Genomic DNA, 15,115 nt, shown 5'->3' on the forward strand with positions numbered 1-15,115 from the left:
CATTGATTTAATCCTTAGTTCTTCCTCATCCAAAGACTTGATTAATGTTCACTTAAATTTCTTAGAGATATTTGTGGGTTTTTTATATTTGATTCCTCAATCCATCTGGATTTTATCTTGGTGTAAGGAATCCCATGCATTTTTGATGTGTGTAAGACTATTTATCCCCCCTACCACAGTCCTGTGCAGACTCAGAATGTTTATCTTTTTGATTTATTATTTTCTCCTGACAGGGATAATCAGTTTAACAAATTGATTACTTTAATACCTTAGTTTTTCTTTTTCTCAATATTAAGCCAGGAAACATTGCTCTAAGGGTACTATACTAATCAATTTTTGAGATTTTTTACAGTAACTTTTGTTTTTGACAGAGACACATGCACATGTGTGTGCTGCAGATGGATAAGTTTGCTGGAAATATTGTTGTATTAGTATGGTGATATTAACTATATTTTAAATAATAACCACTATTTATTTCTTATTTTAAAGTTATGCATATATACATATATGTGTGTATATACATACACATATATACACATACACATATACATATTCATTAGAAAATAAGAAAACACAGATGAGCCAAGAAAGTCTCCGTATTGCCACCACTTATCCAAAATTTGGGTAGTGGTTAAGTTTGCGCACTCTGCTTTGGCGGCCCGGGCTTTGCAGATTCGGGTCCTGGGGGCAGACCCACTCACCACTCATCAAGGCACGCTGTGGCAGTGTCCCATATACAAAATAGAGGAAGATGGGCACAGATGTTAGCTCAGGGCTAATCTTCCTCAGCAAAAAAATAAATAAATAAAATAAAATTTGATATAATGTGTTTATCTTTTTCTATCGTGCACACACACACACACACACACAATCATACATACATTTTTTGCATTTATTTATTTAAATAGTGCTTAGATAGATTGTAATATCCAGATCATTATCTAAAAGACATATCTATTTAGAATTAGATCTAGATGAGAATCATATACTACTGTGAACTAATGATTTGGAACAAATTTACTTAAAGCCGGTTAACCATCTAATTTCCTTCTCTGGTGTCTTTAAACAATGTGTATTTATGATAAGAGGCTGATCAGAGTAGTCAAGCACAACCTTGTGGGCTATTTGAAAACTATCAGTGGGTTAGATATGACTTGGAATGCACATACCCTCATAGTCCCTGAATCTCCCCTAAAAGGTGCTAAGTGAGGGACAAGTGAATAAAAGGTAATAAGCACTTTAGGTTACTCCTAGGAAATGGCTTCTGTTGGTGCTGTGTGGATATATGTAATATACGTGTCCATCGATTTTAGGAAGTTGTGCGGTTCCTGGATACCAAGCATCAAAACCACTATCAAGTCTACAATCTATGCAGTATGTACATGACTAGATATTTTGCTACTATAGGTAGAAAACTGATCACTGCATGTAAGAAGATGATTCAGGTTTTCCATTTCATCTAGTCCTAAGTATTTGGTCATGGTAGGAAGTGAGTTAAAAAAGTGTCCATCTTGTGCTGGCCCTATTTGGTGGGAGAAGATAGCTCAACAGCACAAAGTGCCCTGTGAGGGAGGCAGGAGGCTGGAGTAGAGGCGGACCCATTCTAGGAGGAGTCCACTCTAGTGGTATTAGATTAGGAAAATATTCCTGTCTTTCCTGCCAGCTTGTGTTTTGAAGACAGACAATTCAACAAATGCGTACTCTAACCCACTAGGTGTGGGGTGTGAGGAGAGCAGGCCCCTACATGGAAAAAAAAAAAAAAGGAAAACTGTGTAGAAAACAATTATATCTCAGCTTACTACTTTGTCTCTCCTGAGTTTTCCTCTTCCTGTACATTAGATAGACATTTTCAGGAGGCAAGCATTTTGGTCAGCCACATTTGCTTCTGCTCTGTGGTGTCTAACTACCCTACGCTAATGTAATGAGTAGCCTGCTAGAAAATTTCAAGTAAGGCCTATTAAACAAACCAAAATAAGTTGGGCTTAGGTTACTCAAGATGGACAAACCACTACTGGCCTTATGTTTTTGAGACCATTTAGTTTCTTTTAGAGCAGCAGGAGCCAGTCAGAAAGCTCCTTTTAAAGATGGATAAGGAATTTCTAATAGAAAAGTATAACTTATTCATAGCTTGATCATTTACTGTGTTTATTAGGTATAGAAATATGACCTATATATCATTTATTTTAGGTGAGAAAGCTTATAATCCTGAGCACTTCCACCATAGGGTCCATCGAGTCATGATTGACGACCACAATGTCCCCACTCTGAAGTAAGTTTTCTCCAAGTTGCCTGTCAGAAGAGGGCTAAATAAATTGAGCTTGATTTTTTTGAAGTATTTGAATTCAACTAAAAATCTTACATTTGAAATCAGTGAGATGCTGCAACTTGCGAAGGAAGTAGTTGAGTGGCTGGCTCAAGATACAGAGAACATTGTAGCGATTCATTGCAAAGGCGGCAAAGGTAACAACATTTTTCTTTTTATTTCTCTTTTTCTTAAGAAATTTGAAACATATGTTAAAGTGCAAGACCGAGATACATACTGCTATTAATCAGTATTAATAGTTGTTAACATTTTTTATTATTAGCTTCAAGACTGAAGGAAGGGAAGGAAAGAGGGAGGAGAGGGGGAGGAAGGAAGAGAGGAAGGAAGGAAGAAAATAGGAATAAAAGAACTGAGGGCCGGCCCTGTGGCTTGGTGGTTAAGTGCGCGCGCTGCGATGCTGGCAGCCCGGGTCCGGATCCCGGGTGCGCATCGAGGCACCACTTCTCTGTCCATCCTGAGGCCGAGTCCCACATACAGCAACTAGAAGGGTGTACAGCTATGACATACAACTATCTACTGGGGCTTTGGGGGCAAAAAATAAAATAAATAAAATCTTTAAAAAAAAAAAAAAAAAGAACTGAGCAATGTTGAGCGTATTTTCCCTTGTCTATTGACTATTTGGGTTTCTTCATTTTTGATTTGCTAAAATAATCTGTCCAAATACAAGCGGTGTTTACTGTCCGAGCCCTTTTACTCTATTTAAGATTATTCTTAAATTTTGTGAGAGCCTTTTAAGGTTAAGGGAGTCAATAGCGATGCTATTTCAAAAACCCAAAATTATGCTGGAATTCTTATAGTGTAATGATACAAAGAAGCTGACTTTGCGGCGGTAAAATGAAAAAGCCGCTTTCTAAATCCAGCCAATTTAAGTTGAGTTAGATTTTCTCTCATTCAGCTTCAAACTTTTAATAATCATCTAAGCATATCTCACAATTTTTGACAAACAAAGAATTATGTTTTTGGTGAGCTATAAAATGGCTTTTTATATTGAATTCCAGGAAAACACCACTCTTTAAAACTGGCTTATATAATTGAGTAGAATCAAGTTTTAGTGTTACTTGAACATGAGTTTCAAGCCCATTCGTGAGTAGGCAAGTTCTGTCTTCAGCTCCACAGGTTGAAGTCTTCTGTATATATTGGCAATTTACAATACCATGGATAAATGAAGAATATAGAGGTTGAACCATATGGAATTGCCAGTTTTTGACTATCTTTACTTATAAAAATGGCCATTTCACATGGGTCAACCTAAAGTATTATAATTCAAGCAATTGGCTTCAGTTTTCTTTTCATTAAAGCTAATTCCCTGCTTGAAGCAAAACATTCATTTCAAATTTAATTTTTTTCTTTTTTCTGAGAGAGGACTTAACATTATTCTCTGTTCACGTCTTTCATTGATTTTCCTTTAAGACTCTTTGGAGGGCTGGTATTCAGCTGGTGTGCACCAGAGCAGCCTCTTTCTCCAAGTTTTCATTCGTATTGGTTTTCCCCTTTTCTTGTTGGTTAGTGCCTCCGTGTTACCAGTAGTATCATGATAGTCAAAACATTTATTGATTTATAGGACTTCTTTAAATAATCTGAATGCTCATTTTTTGTTAGTAGTTTATACTATAAATATCTCCTCCCACTGTGTTGTCTTTTAAATTTTATTATGATTTATTTTGTCACATAGAAGTTTGTAATTTTGAATGTAGTGAAATTCATCAGTCGAGTGTGTGTGTGTGTGTGTGGTTCATGCTTTTTTTGTCGTGTTTAAGAAATCCAGAGCCAGCCCTGATGGCCTAGTGGTTCAAGTTCGGCGCTCACTGCTTCGGCAGCCCAGGTCCACTTCTGGTTCTCGGAACCACACCACCCCTCTGTCAGTTGCCATGCTGTGGTGGTGGCTCACATATAAGACCTAGAATGACTTAACAACTAGGATATATAACTATGTACTGGGGCTTTGGGGAGAAAAAAAAAAAAAAGGAAGATTGGCAACAGATGTTAACTCAGGGCGAATCTTTCCCTGCAGGAAAAAAAAAAAAAAAAAACCCACCCATACTCTGAGATAGTGAAGATATTCTAATATAAAATATTAAAGTTTCATTTTTTACATTTAGGTCTTTAATTAGAATTTGGAGAGGGAGGTGTTTTTTTCATATGGTTGGAAGTTGTCCTAACACCATCTATTGCATGCTCATTTATTCCCCATTGATTTGTAATCCCTTCTCAGTCACTTATCAAGTTTCCATAAATGTTTGGGACTGTTTCTGAGTTCTCTATATCATGCTATTGTAATTTTTATGGCTTTATATGTCTTGATAAAGACAGAATTGTCTTGGCTTTTCTTACACTTAATTTTAGAATCATTTTATTAAGTTCTACAATAATATACATTTAGGATTTTTATTGGAACTGATTGAATTTATAGATTAATTTGATAAAGAACTGACAACTTTGCAATATTGAGTTGTACATGGGTTTTTTTTCTGTTTATTTGAACCATCTTGTCTGTCTTTCAATAATATTTTATACTTTTCTTCATGATGGTCTTGCATATCTTTTGTTAAATACTGCAAATGGAAGGGTTTTTTTCCTATTACATTTGGATTGTTTCCAGTTTTTACTATTATAAATAATGCTGCTATGAAATACTCGCTTCTTGTTGCACATGTGCCCACATTTCTGTTGAGTATATGAACTAAAATTGTTGTGTCTTAGGATAATGAATCTTGAACTTTGATAGATGATATCATTTGTTTTCCAAAACAGTTGCACCGATTTACACTCAACTGACATTTATCAAAGTTCCAAGTGCTCCACGCTTCACCAATACTTTGGACTTCTCAGTTGTTTTTATTTTTAGCCATTGGGTGGATGTGTAGTTGTGTCTCATTATGGCTTTCATTTGCATTTCTATGATTATTACAGAATAATAATGAAACTGAGACAGCTTTTTCATAGGTTTATTAGCCACTTGGATATCCTTTTTTGTGAAGTATCTGTTTAATTTCCTTGTCCATTTTTTCTCCTGGATTGTTTGGTTTTTTCCAGTTGACTTGTAGGAGTTCTTTATTCTCGATTTCAACTCTGTTGTTTGTTATAGGTATTGCAAGAAAGGTTTTCTGTTCTGTAACTTACCTTTTCTCTCTCTTACGAGTATTTTTTGGTTAACAGAAGTTCTTCATTCTAACATAGTCAATGTATATTATTCTTTCTTTTTATAAGGATAGTGTTTTTGTGTCCGAATTAAGAAATCTTTCCCTGAGTTTAAAAAGACATTCTCTTATATTATCTTACAGAAGGTTTGTTCCATTTGGAGTTGATTTTTGTGTGTGGTGTTAGGAAGAGGTCAAGTTTCGTGTTTTTCCATATGGCTCTCTGATTGTTTCAGCACACTAATTGGAAAGACTTTCATTTCTTTACTGCTCTATGGACATGGATCTGTTTCTGAACTTTCTATTCTGTTCATTGCTCTTTCATCTACCTGTGTGCCAGTAACACAAATTGCTTTCTAATAAGTCTTGATTTACAGTCAAGGAAATCCATCCATCTTGTTGTTCTTCACAATTGTTTGGGTTTTTTAGGCCATCTACATTTCCACATAAATAGGGAATCACCTTGTCAAGTTACACACACACACACACGCACACACGCCTGATGGAATTTTGTTTGGAATTATATTGAATCTGTAGATTGAGGAGAATCGAAATCTTTACAATACTGTGTCTTCCAATCCATAAATGGAGATATCCCCTCATTTGGTTAGGTCTTCTTTAATCTCTCTTTATAATGTTTTTTCATTTTCTGTGCAGAAAGCTTGTATGTTTTTCATTAGATTTATTCCTGGGTATTTGTTATTTTTGATACTATTATGAATGATATCCCTTTAAAATTTTTATTTTCTAAATGTTTTTTATTGTTGCTTTAAATGCAGTTGATTTTATTAATTTTGCAATCAGCAGCTTCATTAAACTCTCTTATTAATTCTACTAATTTATCTGTAACTTCTTTGGGATTTACGGCACAGGATTACATCATGTGAAAATAATGAACTGTATTTTTTTTTCTTTTCAATTCTTTTTTTCCCCCAGCCCTGGCTAGAACCTTTGGTACAGTGTTGAATTAGAAGTGGTGATAGTAGCCATCCTTGTTCTGTTCCTGCTCTCAAAGGAAAGGCTTTCAACAACATCTCGTCAATTACTTTAGGGTTTTGTGTGTGCCTGCGTGTGTATGTGTTTGTTTTTTAGATACTCTTTATCAGATTAAGAAATTCCTTTAATTTGCTAAGAGTTTTTAACATGAGTGGATGTTGAATTTTATTGGAAGATTTTTCTGAGTCTTTAAGATGATAATATGCTTTTTCACCTTTATTCTATTAAGCTGGTTGATTATGTTGACTGATTATCAAATGGTAAACCAACCTTGTATTCCTGGAATAAACACAATTTTGTTGTGCTGTATTCTTTTTTAATAAATTGCTAGATTCAATTTTGTTCTGCTTGTTTTGAGTATACTTATTTTCTTTTACTACTTTCTTGAATTGAAAATTTAACTAATTAAATTTTAATTTCTTAGCTTTGTGATCTATGTATTTAAAGTCTATGTATTTTCCTGTTAATACTGCTTTAGCTAACTTCCAGTTGTCTTATAGGTACTGCTTCTGTTGTCATTTAGTTTTGAATAATTTATGATTATTCTACTAATTCTCATAAAAATAATTCTCCTAAAAATTACCTGATTTTTTTAACACAGAGATTATGTAGAAGTGATTTTTAAACATCTGGATTATTTAGAAATTATTTATTTTAAATTCCCTAGTGCTTAGGAGTTTTAGCCATAGTTTTCTCATTGATTTTTCATTGTATTTGTTCAGAGATAGTGATCTAGAATCAAAGTGAGGTCCATGGACTAGCGGCATTAGCATCAACTAGGAGCCATTTAGAAAAGCAGAATCTCATAACCGCCACAGACCTACTGAATGAGAATCTGCATTTTAATACAATCCTCAGATGACTCGTACACCTTGAAATTTGAGAAGCACCAATCTATATGATTGCTCAGTAATCACTGTAGAGTTTTTGCCTTTTATTCTTCTCCCTCTGGTTTATCTAAAGCTTTGGTTCACGCTGGGAACTGATTTAACCATTTTTCCTTCAACTTGGAGAAAAGAGCAATGCAAACTTTTAACATTTTTGGCCCACTCAAAGCTCACTTTTAGGAATGTTTGGCCCTTTCTCCTTCTACTTGGAGGAGGGAATAAAACCAAAGGGCATCACCTGGGTTGCATGTTTTCCTCACTTTAGCCAGCACAGCCAAAATCTGCTAGGGGAGCCAGCAAGCCAACTCTCATATGGTTGGATCCATCATTTCTACTTCCATAGGCAACTTCTCCGTCTCACAACAGCACCTGAGCTGCTGTATCACACCACTGGTAACTCCACAACCACTCAGGCACCAAAGATTTGTCATACCATCCCTTCATCCTTCCTTTTCCCAAACAATGCTTTTGCCATATTTCAGCGAGTCAGGGTCATTTTAGTGAATCCCACTTCTACCACCAGCTGTGTCAGAGGCCCCCAAGACCCACCTCCAGACTCAGTGATTCTCCAGAGGACTCACGGGACTCAGCATATAGTCATATTCATGGCTATGATTTATTACAGTGAAAGGATACAAAGCAAAATGAGCAAAGATAAAAGGTGCTTGGGGCAAAGTCCAGAAGAAACCAGGCACAAACTTCCAAGGGTCTTCATCAGTGGAGTCACACAGGATGTGATTAATGCCTTCAGCAGTGAGTTGTGACAACACATGTGAGATCAGGAAAGCTCATTAGAGACCTAGTGCCCAAGGTTTTTACTGGGGCTGGTCACATAGACACCTTCTCCCTGGCACACGCTGAAATTCCAGACTCGCGGAAGAAAAGCAGGTGATCAGCATAAACCATATTGTTTGCATAAACGGTTTAGGCACAGTGAGCCAGGCTTATCTGGGAAAGATGGGAAGACTCCCCAATTCCAATTTCCCAGAGTGCAGCCAAGGCAAAACTTGCAAGCAAGTTTATGGATAGCAGTCTCAGGCCTGCTATGTTAACTCTTTTCTGCACGATGATATTGGGTCTTTGGAATTTGTTGACACTTTCTTTGTGGTGTAATATAGGATCCATTTAAAACTATAACTAGAAATCTCATACCTAGAAAATAATGTATATTCTCTAATTTTCTTGAGCAGGGGCATCTATCTATCCATTAAATCAATCTTATTAATTATATTACTCAAATCTTTATATTTACTATTTCTTATCTTTTTTACTATTTCTTTCTTTATATCAACTATTTCATGTGTTGGTTTCTTCTTTTTATTCTGTCAACTCTTGCTCTTTATCTTTCACAGTGTGTTGTGAGGTGCATGCAAATACATGATTATTATATCTTCTGAATGGATTCTTTCTGCTATAAATTTGTCATGATTTTATGTTCAACCTTTCTGTGTCATTTTGGTTTAGGTCTGTCTCTTGAAACAGCATATACTCAGTATCATTAAAAATGCAGTCTTAGTGGCTCCATTTTCAATGTATTTATTGTGATTGCTGACATATTTGGACTTATCTGTGGCATTCAATTATGTGTTTTATATTTACCACAATTTTTCTGTGCTTCTTTTTATCTCTTTTCCTGCATTCTGTGGATCCTCTCACCCTTTTCTTCTTCCTCTAATAGTTTATTTTGAGGTTTCTTGGCTTCACCTCCTACCTACCAGTTTGATTCCTCTCTCCATTTCTGATCCTCTGTGTTTTCCTTGCCTTTTCATTATTGAGTTCAGCCATGTTTTTTCTCTATCATTTCCACATGTTTGATATAGAGGTGGAAGTTTTTCAGTCTACCGATGGTGCTCAAATCATCATCTTGATTTAGAAATAGAACTTTCAATCATCTTTGTTAGATTTATTGAACTCTAATGCAAATAATACTCAGATTTAATATTCTCAGTATGCTTGTAAAGAAAACTCTTTAGAATTTCTTAGAATATTTTTTTGTCCTTTATGGGAAAATGGTAGAACAGAAACCTCCTTGCCAGATTTGCCAGATAAATAACAAAATACCTGAAATGAAGCAAAAAGAAAAAAGGTCCAGCAAAGGAAACTCCAAAACAGTGATCCAGGGTACAGTGAAAAATACTGAAAATCCAGAGGAGTCAAGCAAGCCTGCAGGTGACTGGAAAAGGCAGTCATATTAGTGGGACATAAAGAAGTTCAAGACTAAGATAGATAAATGGATTGATTTCGTAAACTTGTACATATCTACTGTGATATCTACTGTAAAAGGATAAAAAGAAAAAAATGGTTATGTAAGAAAGCATTTGGAAATAAAATTGGAAAGCCATAATAAACTTGTAAATGCTACAGAACGGTGTTCCTCAAAGTGTGCATATCATTATGCAGTTGGTAATAGTGGGATAATTAGCATTAAACTGTCTGAATTTAAATCCTAGGACCGTTGCTAACCACTTGGGTGAGTTAGATAACCATTCAAGACCTCAGTTTTCAGGCCGGCCCCGTGGCTTAGCGGTGAAGTGCGCACGCTCCGCTATTGGCAGCCCGGGTTCGGATCCCGGGCACGCACCAACGCACTGCTTGTCCGGCCACGCTGAGGCCACGTCCCACATACAGCAACTAGAAGGATGTGCAACTATGACATACAACTATCTACTGGGGCTTTAGGGGAAAAAAGGAGGAGGATTGGCAATAGATGTTAGCTCGGAGCCGGTCTACCTCAGCAAAAAGAGGAGGATCAGCATGGATGTTAGCTCAGGGCTGATCTTCCTCACACAAAAAAATAAATAAATAAACTTAACAAAACAAAACAAAACCTCAGTTTTCCCATCTGTAAACTGGGAATTGTAATACCTACCTGAGACGATTGTTAAGAAACTAAAATGAGGTAATGCATATTAAACTGTGTAGTAGACCACCTGGTAAATAGTAAACAGTGAATAAATGGTAGCTCTTATAATTATTAAAATGGGGTCTAAAGATAGCCAGCACCAGAATCATTAATGAGGAGGAAGTGGCGATAGCAAGTGTAGACTAGGGACTCAAGCAGCTTGGCTGTAAAAGGACAGAGAGAACTTAGTTGTTTGGGCATTTGGGGCTGATAGAGAGTGTTGTTTATAAGACAGCGCGAGGGGACCTGAATGTGTTTATTTGCCAAGGGAAAGGGTCAGAGAGAGGGAGAGGTTGAAGATACAGAAGAATGGGGACTAATAAAGTCAAAACCCTGAGTTGAGAGAAGAGGATGGGGTCCAGAGCCCAAGTGGAGGATTTGGCTAAATGAAGAGGAGAAACTCCTCACCAATGAGATTCAAGGGAAGAGGCGTAGTCACAGGAATAGACATAGTCACAGGAAGATTGTAGGGGGCACTGGGAGGCAACAAGTTATGGGAGGTCTCGCCTGTGAAGAAAGAAATGAAGACGCAAACTCAGAGTCAGTGGGAAGGTAGACCATTAATTGATATTATTACCAATATGAAAAGTTGTGTGATTTTTCTCCAGCAGTTCTCTGCATCTCTGGTGTCTCTGCATCTCTGGTGTCTCTGCATCTCTGGTCTAGGAATGCAGGAAGTGGGTGCCCAAATTGACCCAGTATTAGGTTTGTACAGAATGGGTACAGCAAAAGGACCCAGAAGCAAGAGTGGCAATGTTATTGGCAATGTTATGCAGTATTGGTAAAACCAACAGTGAAATTGTCCATCATGCTTCTAGGGGTTGAGGAAGTGAAAACAAAATGAGAAAATGAGTGGTCATGGGACCGGATGACATGATAAATTGAAAGGGCAGATATATTCGGTCATTCATGCATTGAACACCAGATGCTGTCGAGATGCATTTATGTGACAGTGTACAAAGGAGACACGTGCACGTCTCCCATGGAGGCCACAGTCTATTGTTTACAGAGAAAAATATATGTATTAGATGGTGATACGTGCAATTGAAAAAATAAAAATAAGGAGAATATGAAGTGGGAGAGAGGTTGCTAATTGATATGTAGATGGCCAAGGAAGGTCTCACCCATACAAAGACATTTGAGCAGAGATGTCACACAAGGAGTACCCTGAGAGTACAGGTGTGCAGGGAAGGTAGGGTATAAAGAGTACCAAGAGAATATCAAAGAAGTAAATGAAATAAATCCACCAGAGCCTAGAAAATTCACATTGAGCTTGAGTGATCATGGCTTTCCTTTATCTATGTGTATGCAACCAATCCTTTCAAGTATATTTGTGTTAAAATTTCTCCTCAACTGATACCAAGGTTACTGGCTTACACTCTGGGAAATGCACCACCTCCTGGTTTTCAAAGCAGGAAATGAAATCAGCTCTAGGCCATCCACACCTCTCCTGTTCTCCACCATGGGGAATAACTAGTGATGCTGGGGAATCTCTTTGCAAGTTCATCCAGTCAGGAATTCTAAGTTTTCTGGAATAGAATTCCACTGGGCCCAAGGACTAGAATTAACTGAGAACTCTCTCTCAGATTCTTCAGCTGTCTTTATAGATGTCTTTACTAATGTTTAGTCTATCCTTTTCAATTGGAATTTTTTCCTATTTGAAAGACTGACAAGTAAAAAGAAAATTGAAAAGTTGCAGTTATCAGAACATAATGATTCAAAGCACAGGCTTTGAAATAAAATATCTGGGTTTAAATCCCAACTATGCCATTAAATAATTGTGTGGCACTGAGTGAATTACTTAAACTCTCAATGCTTTAGTTTTCTAATATGTATAATGTGGATGATGACAGTTCCAACCTCAGAGTCCTATTGTAGAGATTAAATGAAATATGAAAACTATCTATCTGGCAAGAAGTGTCGATGGCTCAATAATACTGGCCATTATTGTTATCCTTCAACTGTATGCTATCAGTTTTTAGCAGCAGACTTATCTTTCCTGAGTCTTTTTCTAGTAGATATGCAATGAGCATATTTTTATTTAAATAATAGGAGTGAATATTTAAGCTTCTCTAGCTCTTTCAAAGTCTTTTAAAGGATGCTACAAAGTTCATCTTCATTTGAGACATTCATTGTATCAAATAAGGCAGTCAAACTGACAAAAGCCTATTTTGGTCTGAATATCTTGAAGAAGAAATTGTTTCAGTTACATTTTTAAGTGCTTTAAACAACTCTAAGGGACACACACACACACAGCTACCACTCTTGGTGTCTGGAAAATTACCTCAGTGCTCTGCTTGTAGATTCAAGAATTTGAAGTATAAGATCTGTATTGTGAGGAAGGGTGATGGACACAACTTGAGAAAGAATACAGTTTAAGGATTGTTGTAAAAGGTCATATAAGCTGGCGTTAAGATATCTTGCTATTTGACTAGGTGAAAGTTTCTTAAACTTACAGAACCTCAGTTTCTCAGTTTCTTTATGCTGGGTTATTTACCTCACAGAGTTGTTGTAAAGATTATATGAGATCTGTAAAGCATTACCCAAACGTTAGTTATTATCATTATGAAAGCCAAGAATTGTGCTATATTTAGAGGTGCAAGATGCTTCTGCTGACTTCAGGATAACAAAAGCTCTCTTATGACTTCCATCTGACTAACTTGGTAGATTATCTGATGTTCTCCATTCCCACTCATGAAGACACCTATTGGTGTCCATTGGCCTGTTGAAAACTTGTAGCTAGTGAGCTTCTTTGTAGTATGGCTATGTGTTTCTGCTTCCACCAGTATCTGCCAGTTCTACTTGTTATTATGCTTACGGCAAGTAATCAACTATTATGTAGATCTGTAAAACGTCGGAGTGAACAGAAAGAGTTACAATTTTATGAAACCTAAGTTGAATGTTTCAAGAAGATTCAATGAAGTTGAGTGCCTACAACCAAAATTGCAGCTGAATTAAATGCAAGTAAGACTAATGTAAAACATTGGGAGAAAAATTCCAGTAGTAAAATCTAGAAGGATTCTGGACCTAGGTTGCTCTAAAGAATCTGAAACTAGAAATATAGATGAGGCAATGGTTTATACCATGAGCCTGGCCTTTCCAAGAAAGAACGCCAACTGGGGGGACTCATATTTAAAAAGTTAAAACCTTTGTCTAATATCAGAAGTGTAGTGAATGAATGTACATTTATGTTTTAAGTGAAAATACAATATTGAAGCCAAGTATGTATCATTTTTATGATTCCCTGCTGTACATGACTTGACTGGATGAGAGAGCATCTACTATGGCTGTGGTTGTACTTATCCATAGCCACAAGGACGTGAAGCTGAAAAAGTTTTTTTCAAATGGGAAAATATCAGACTTATAGAGACCAGAGATGTCCTCCAAAATTGAAATATTAACAGTCTATACAACTGACAGCCAGGTCATTAACGGTCAGTAGCTCCGTTTAGCAAGAGGCTTTTATTTGTAATAGCACAGGGTAGTACAAAGTCCTGTTTGGAAGTACTTGGCTTCAAATAGTGTTTTTCAACCTATGGGCTGCAAAATAACTTTAGTGGTCCAATAAAAAAAAAGATGGACTAGAAAATAGAGTGCATCTCAAGGTAGAAGGCTAAGTTTGGAATTACATAAAATAAGTTCAGCATATACTGGCTAAGACAAAAGCTACAGATCATTGTCTAAATAAAAGAAGCAACATAATTTTTTAACTTGAATTTTGTATAGTAGGACAAAAATATATATTGGAATAAAACATAAGAAACTGAGGATGAAATGACATGAAATCAAGGGTTTGCTTTACAATGCTACGGAGGAAAGAGAAAGGAGGAAAGAGAAAGGAGGAAAGAGAGAGAGAAGCAAGAAGGAAGGGAAGAGGAAATAGAAATTAAACAAGTACAGCAATATGATATGATAATTATAGAATCTGGGGAACAGGTACACGGGGGTTCATTATACTGTCCTTTTTACTTTCATATATGTTTTGTAACACACTTAAAAACTCTAACTAAAATGTAAGGAATAATGGGTATTCAAATACAAGATGGTGTTTTGGGTTCTGACCATGTTTTGCCTTTTACAGGTACTTTTATTGATGTTAGATAAACAGGGTGTGTGATTAGCTCTTAACTGGTAGGTAACTCTTTAGCTTCAGAGCCCTAGAGCAGAACTGATTGCCTCTGCCAATTACTGCAGGCCCCAGCAGTGGTGACTCAAGAACAGGATACGCACACACACGCATGCTCATGCACACAGTTAGGGCGGAATTCCAGGTAGAACCTCTGAGCGGTGAAACAGCTTTGGCTATTTCTGAATTGAAGTATTTTGAACAAGCACTTGCAGAATGAAAGAAAATCAGTCCAAGATGAACTGTGAATATTTCTGAGAGTATTTTTATACCAAGTACTACCATGAACAATGGTTCATGAACTAACTACTTTTCTTTTCTAGGACGCACGGGAACTATGGTTTGTGCCTGCCTTATTGCCAGTGAAGTGTTTGTAACTGCAGAGGTATGAAAGATGTTACTACAAACTCTGTCTTATGCTGATTGAATTTGCTAGTTCTGAAGCCTCACTGGTAGGATGTTAAGATGATCCTTTGAGCCATGGTACTTAAGGAAATTGTAATGGGAGAGGTAGTTATTAGGAAGCTTGGTTTTAATACATCCTTGCTTAACTTAGACTGGTCAGTAGCTGACCTAGGTACCTCTTAGTCTGAGCCAAGACTAGGGTGATGTCAGTGAGACACTCCCCTCGGACACAAAATGTAAGGCAATGCCAAAAATCTTAGAAATTAAGATAAATAATATTCTAGTGCGATATTTTTAAAAATCAAAGTTAGTGCAAGAAATCCATGATGTATACAATAT

The 15,115-nt window shown here is 36.6% G+C and overlaps 1 long non-coding RNA gene and 1 pseudogene across 2 annotated transcripts; one reads left to right on the forward strand and one right to left on the reverse strand.

Annotated features, from left to right (window-relative positions):
* The window catches only part of LOC147916137 (serine/threonine-protein phosphatase 4 regulatory subunit 2 pseudogene), a 212,217-nt pseudogene that overhangs the window by 5,480 nt on the left and 191,622 nt on the right, over positions 1-15,115 (reverse strand).
* LOC147916138 (uncharacterized) lies at positions 1,181-14,789 on the forward strand. Of its 2 annotated transcripts, none has more exons than XR_015553444.1 (4): positions 1,181-1,374; positions 2,188-2,269; positions 2,372-2,460; positions 6,397-6,950. It is a non-coding gene; the product is annotated as an uncharacterized LOC147916138 (long non-coding RNA). The 2 variants fall into 2 exon arrangements; XR_015553443.1 differs by lacking the exon at positions 6,397-6,950 and adding an exon at positions 14,695-14,789 and having other exon boundaries at positions 1,183-1,374.

Source organism: Ceratotherium simum, chromosome 10, assembly GCF_057802395.1.
Source record: "Ceratotherium simum simum isolate JZ-2026a chromosome 10, ASM5780239v1, whole genome shotgun sequence".
Taxonomy (NCBI): Eukaryota; Metazoa; Chordata; class Mammalia; order Perissodactyla; family Rhinocerotidae; genus Ceratotherium; species Ceratotherium simum.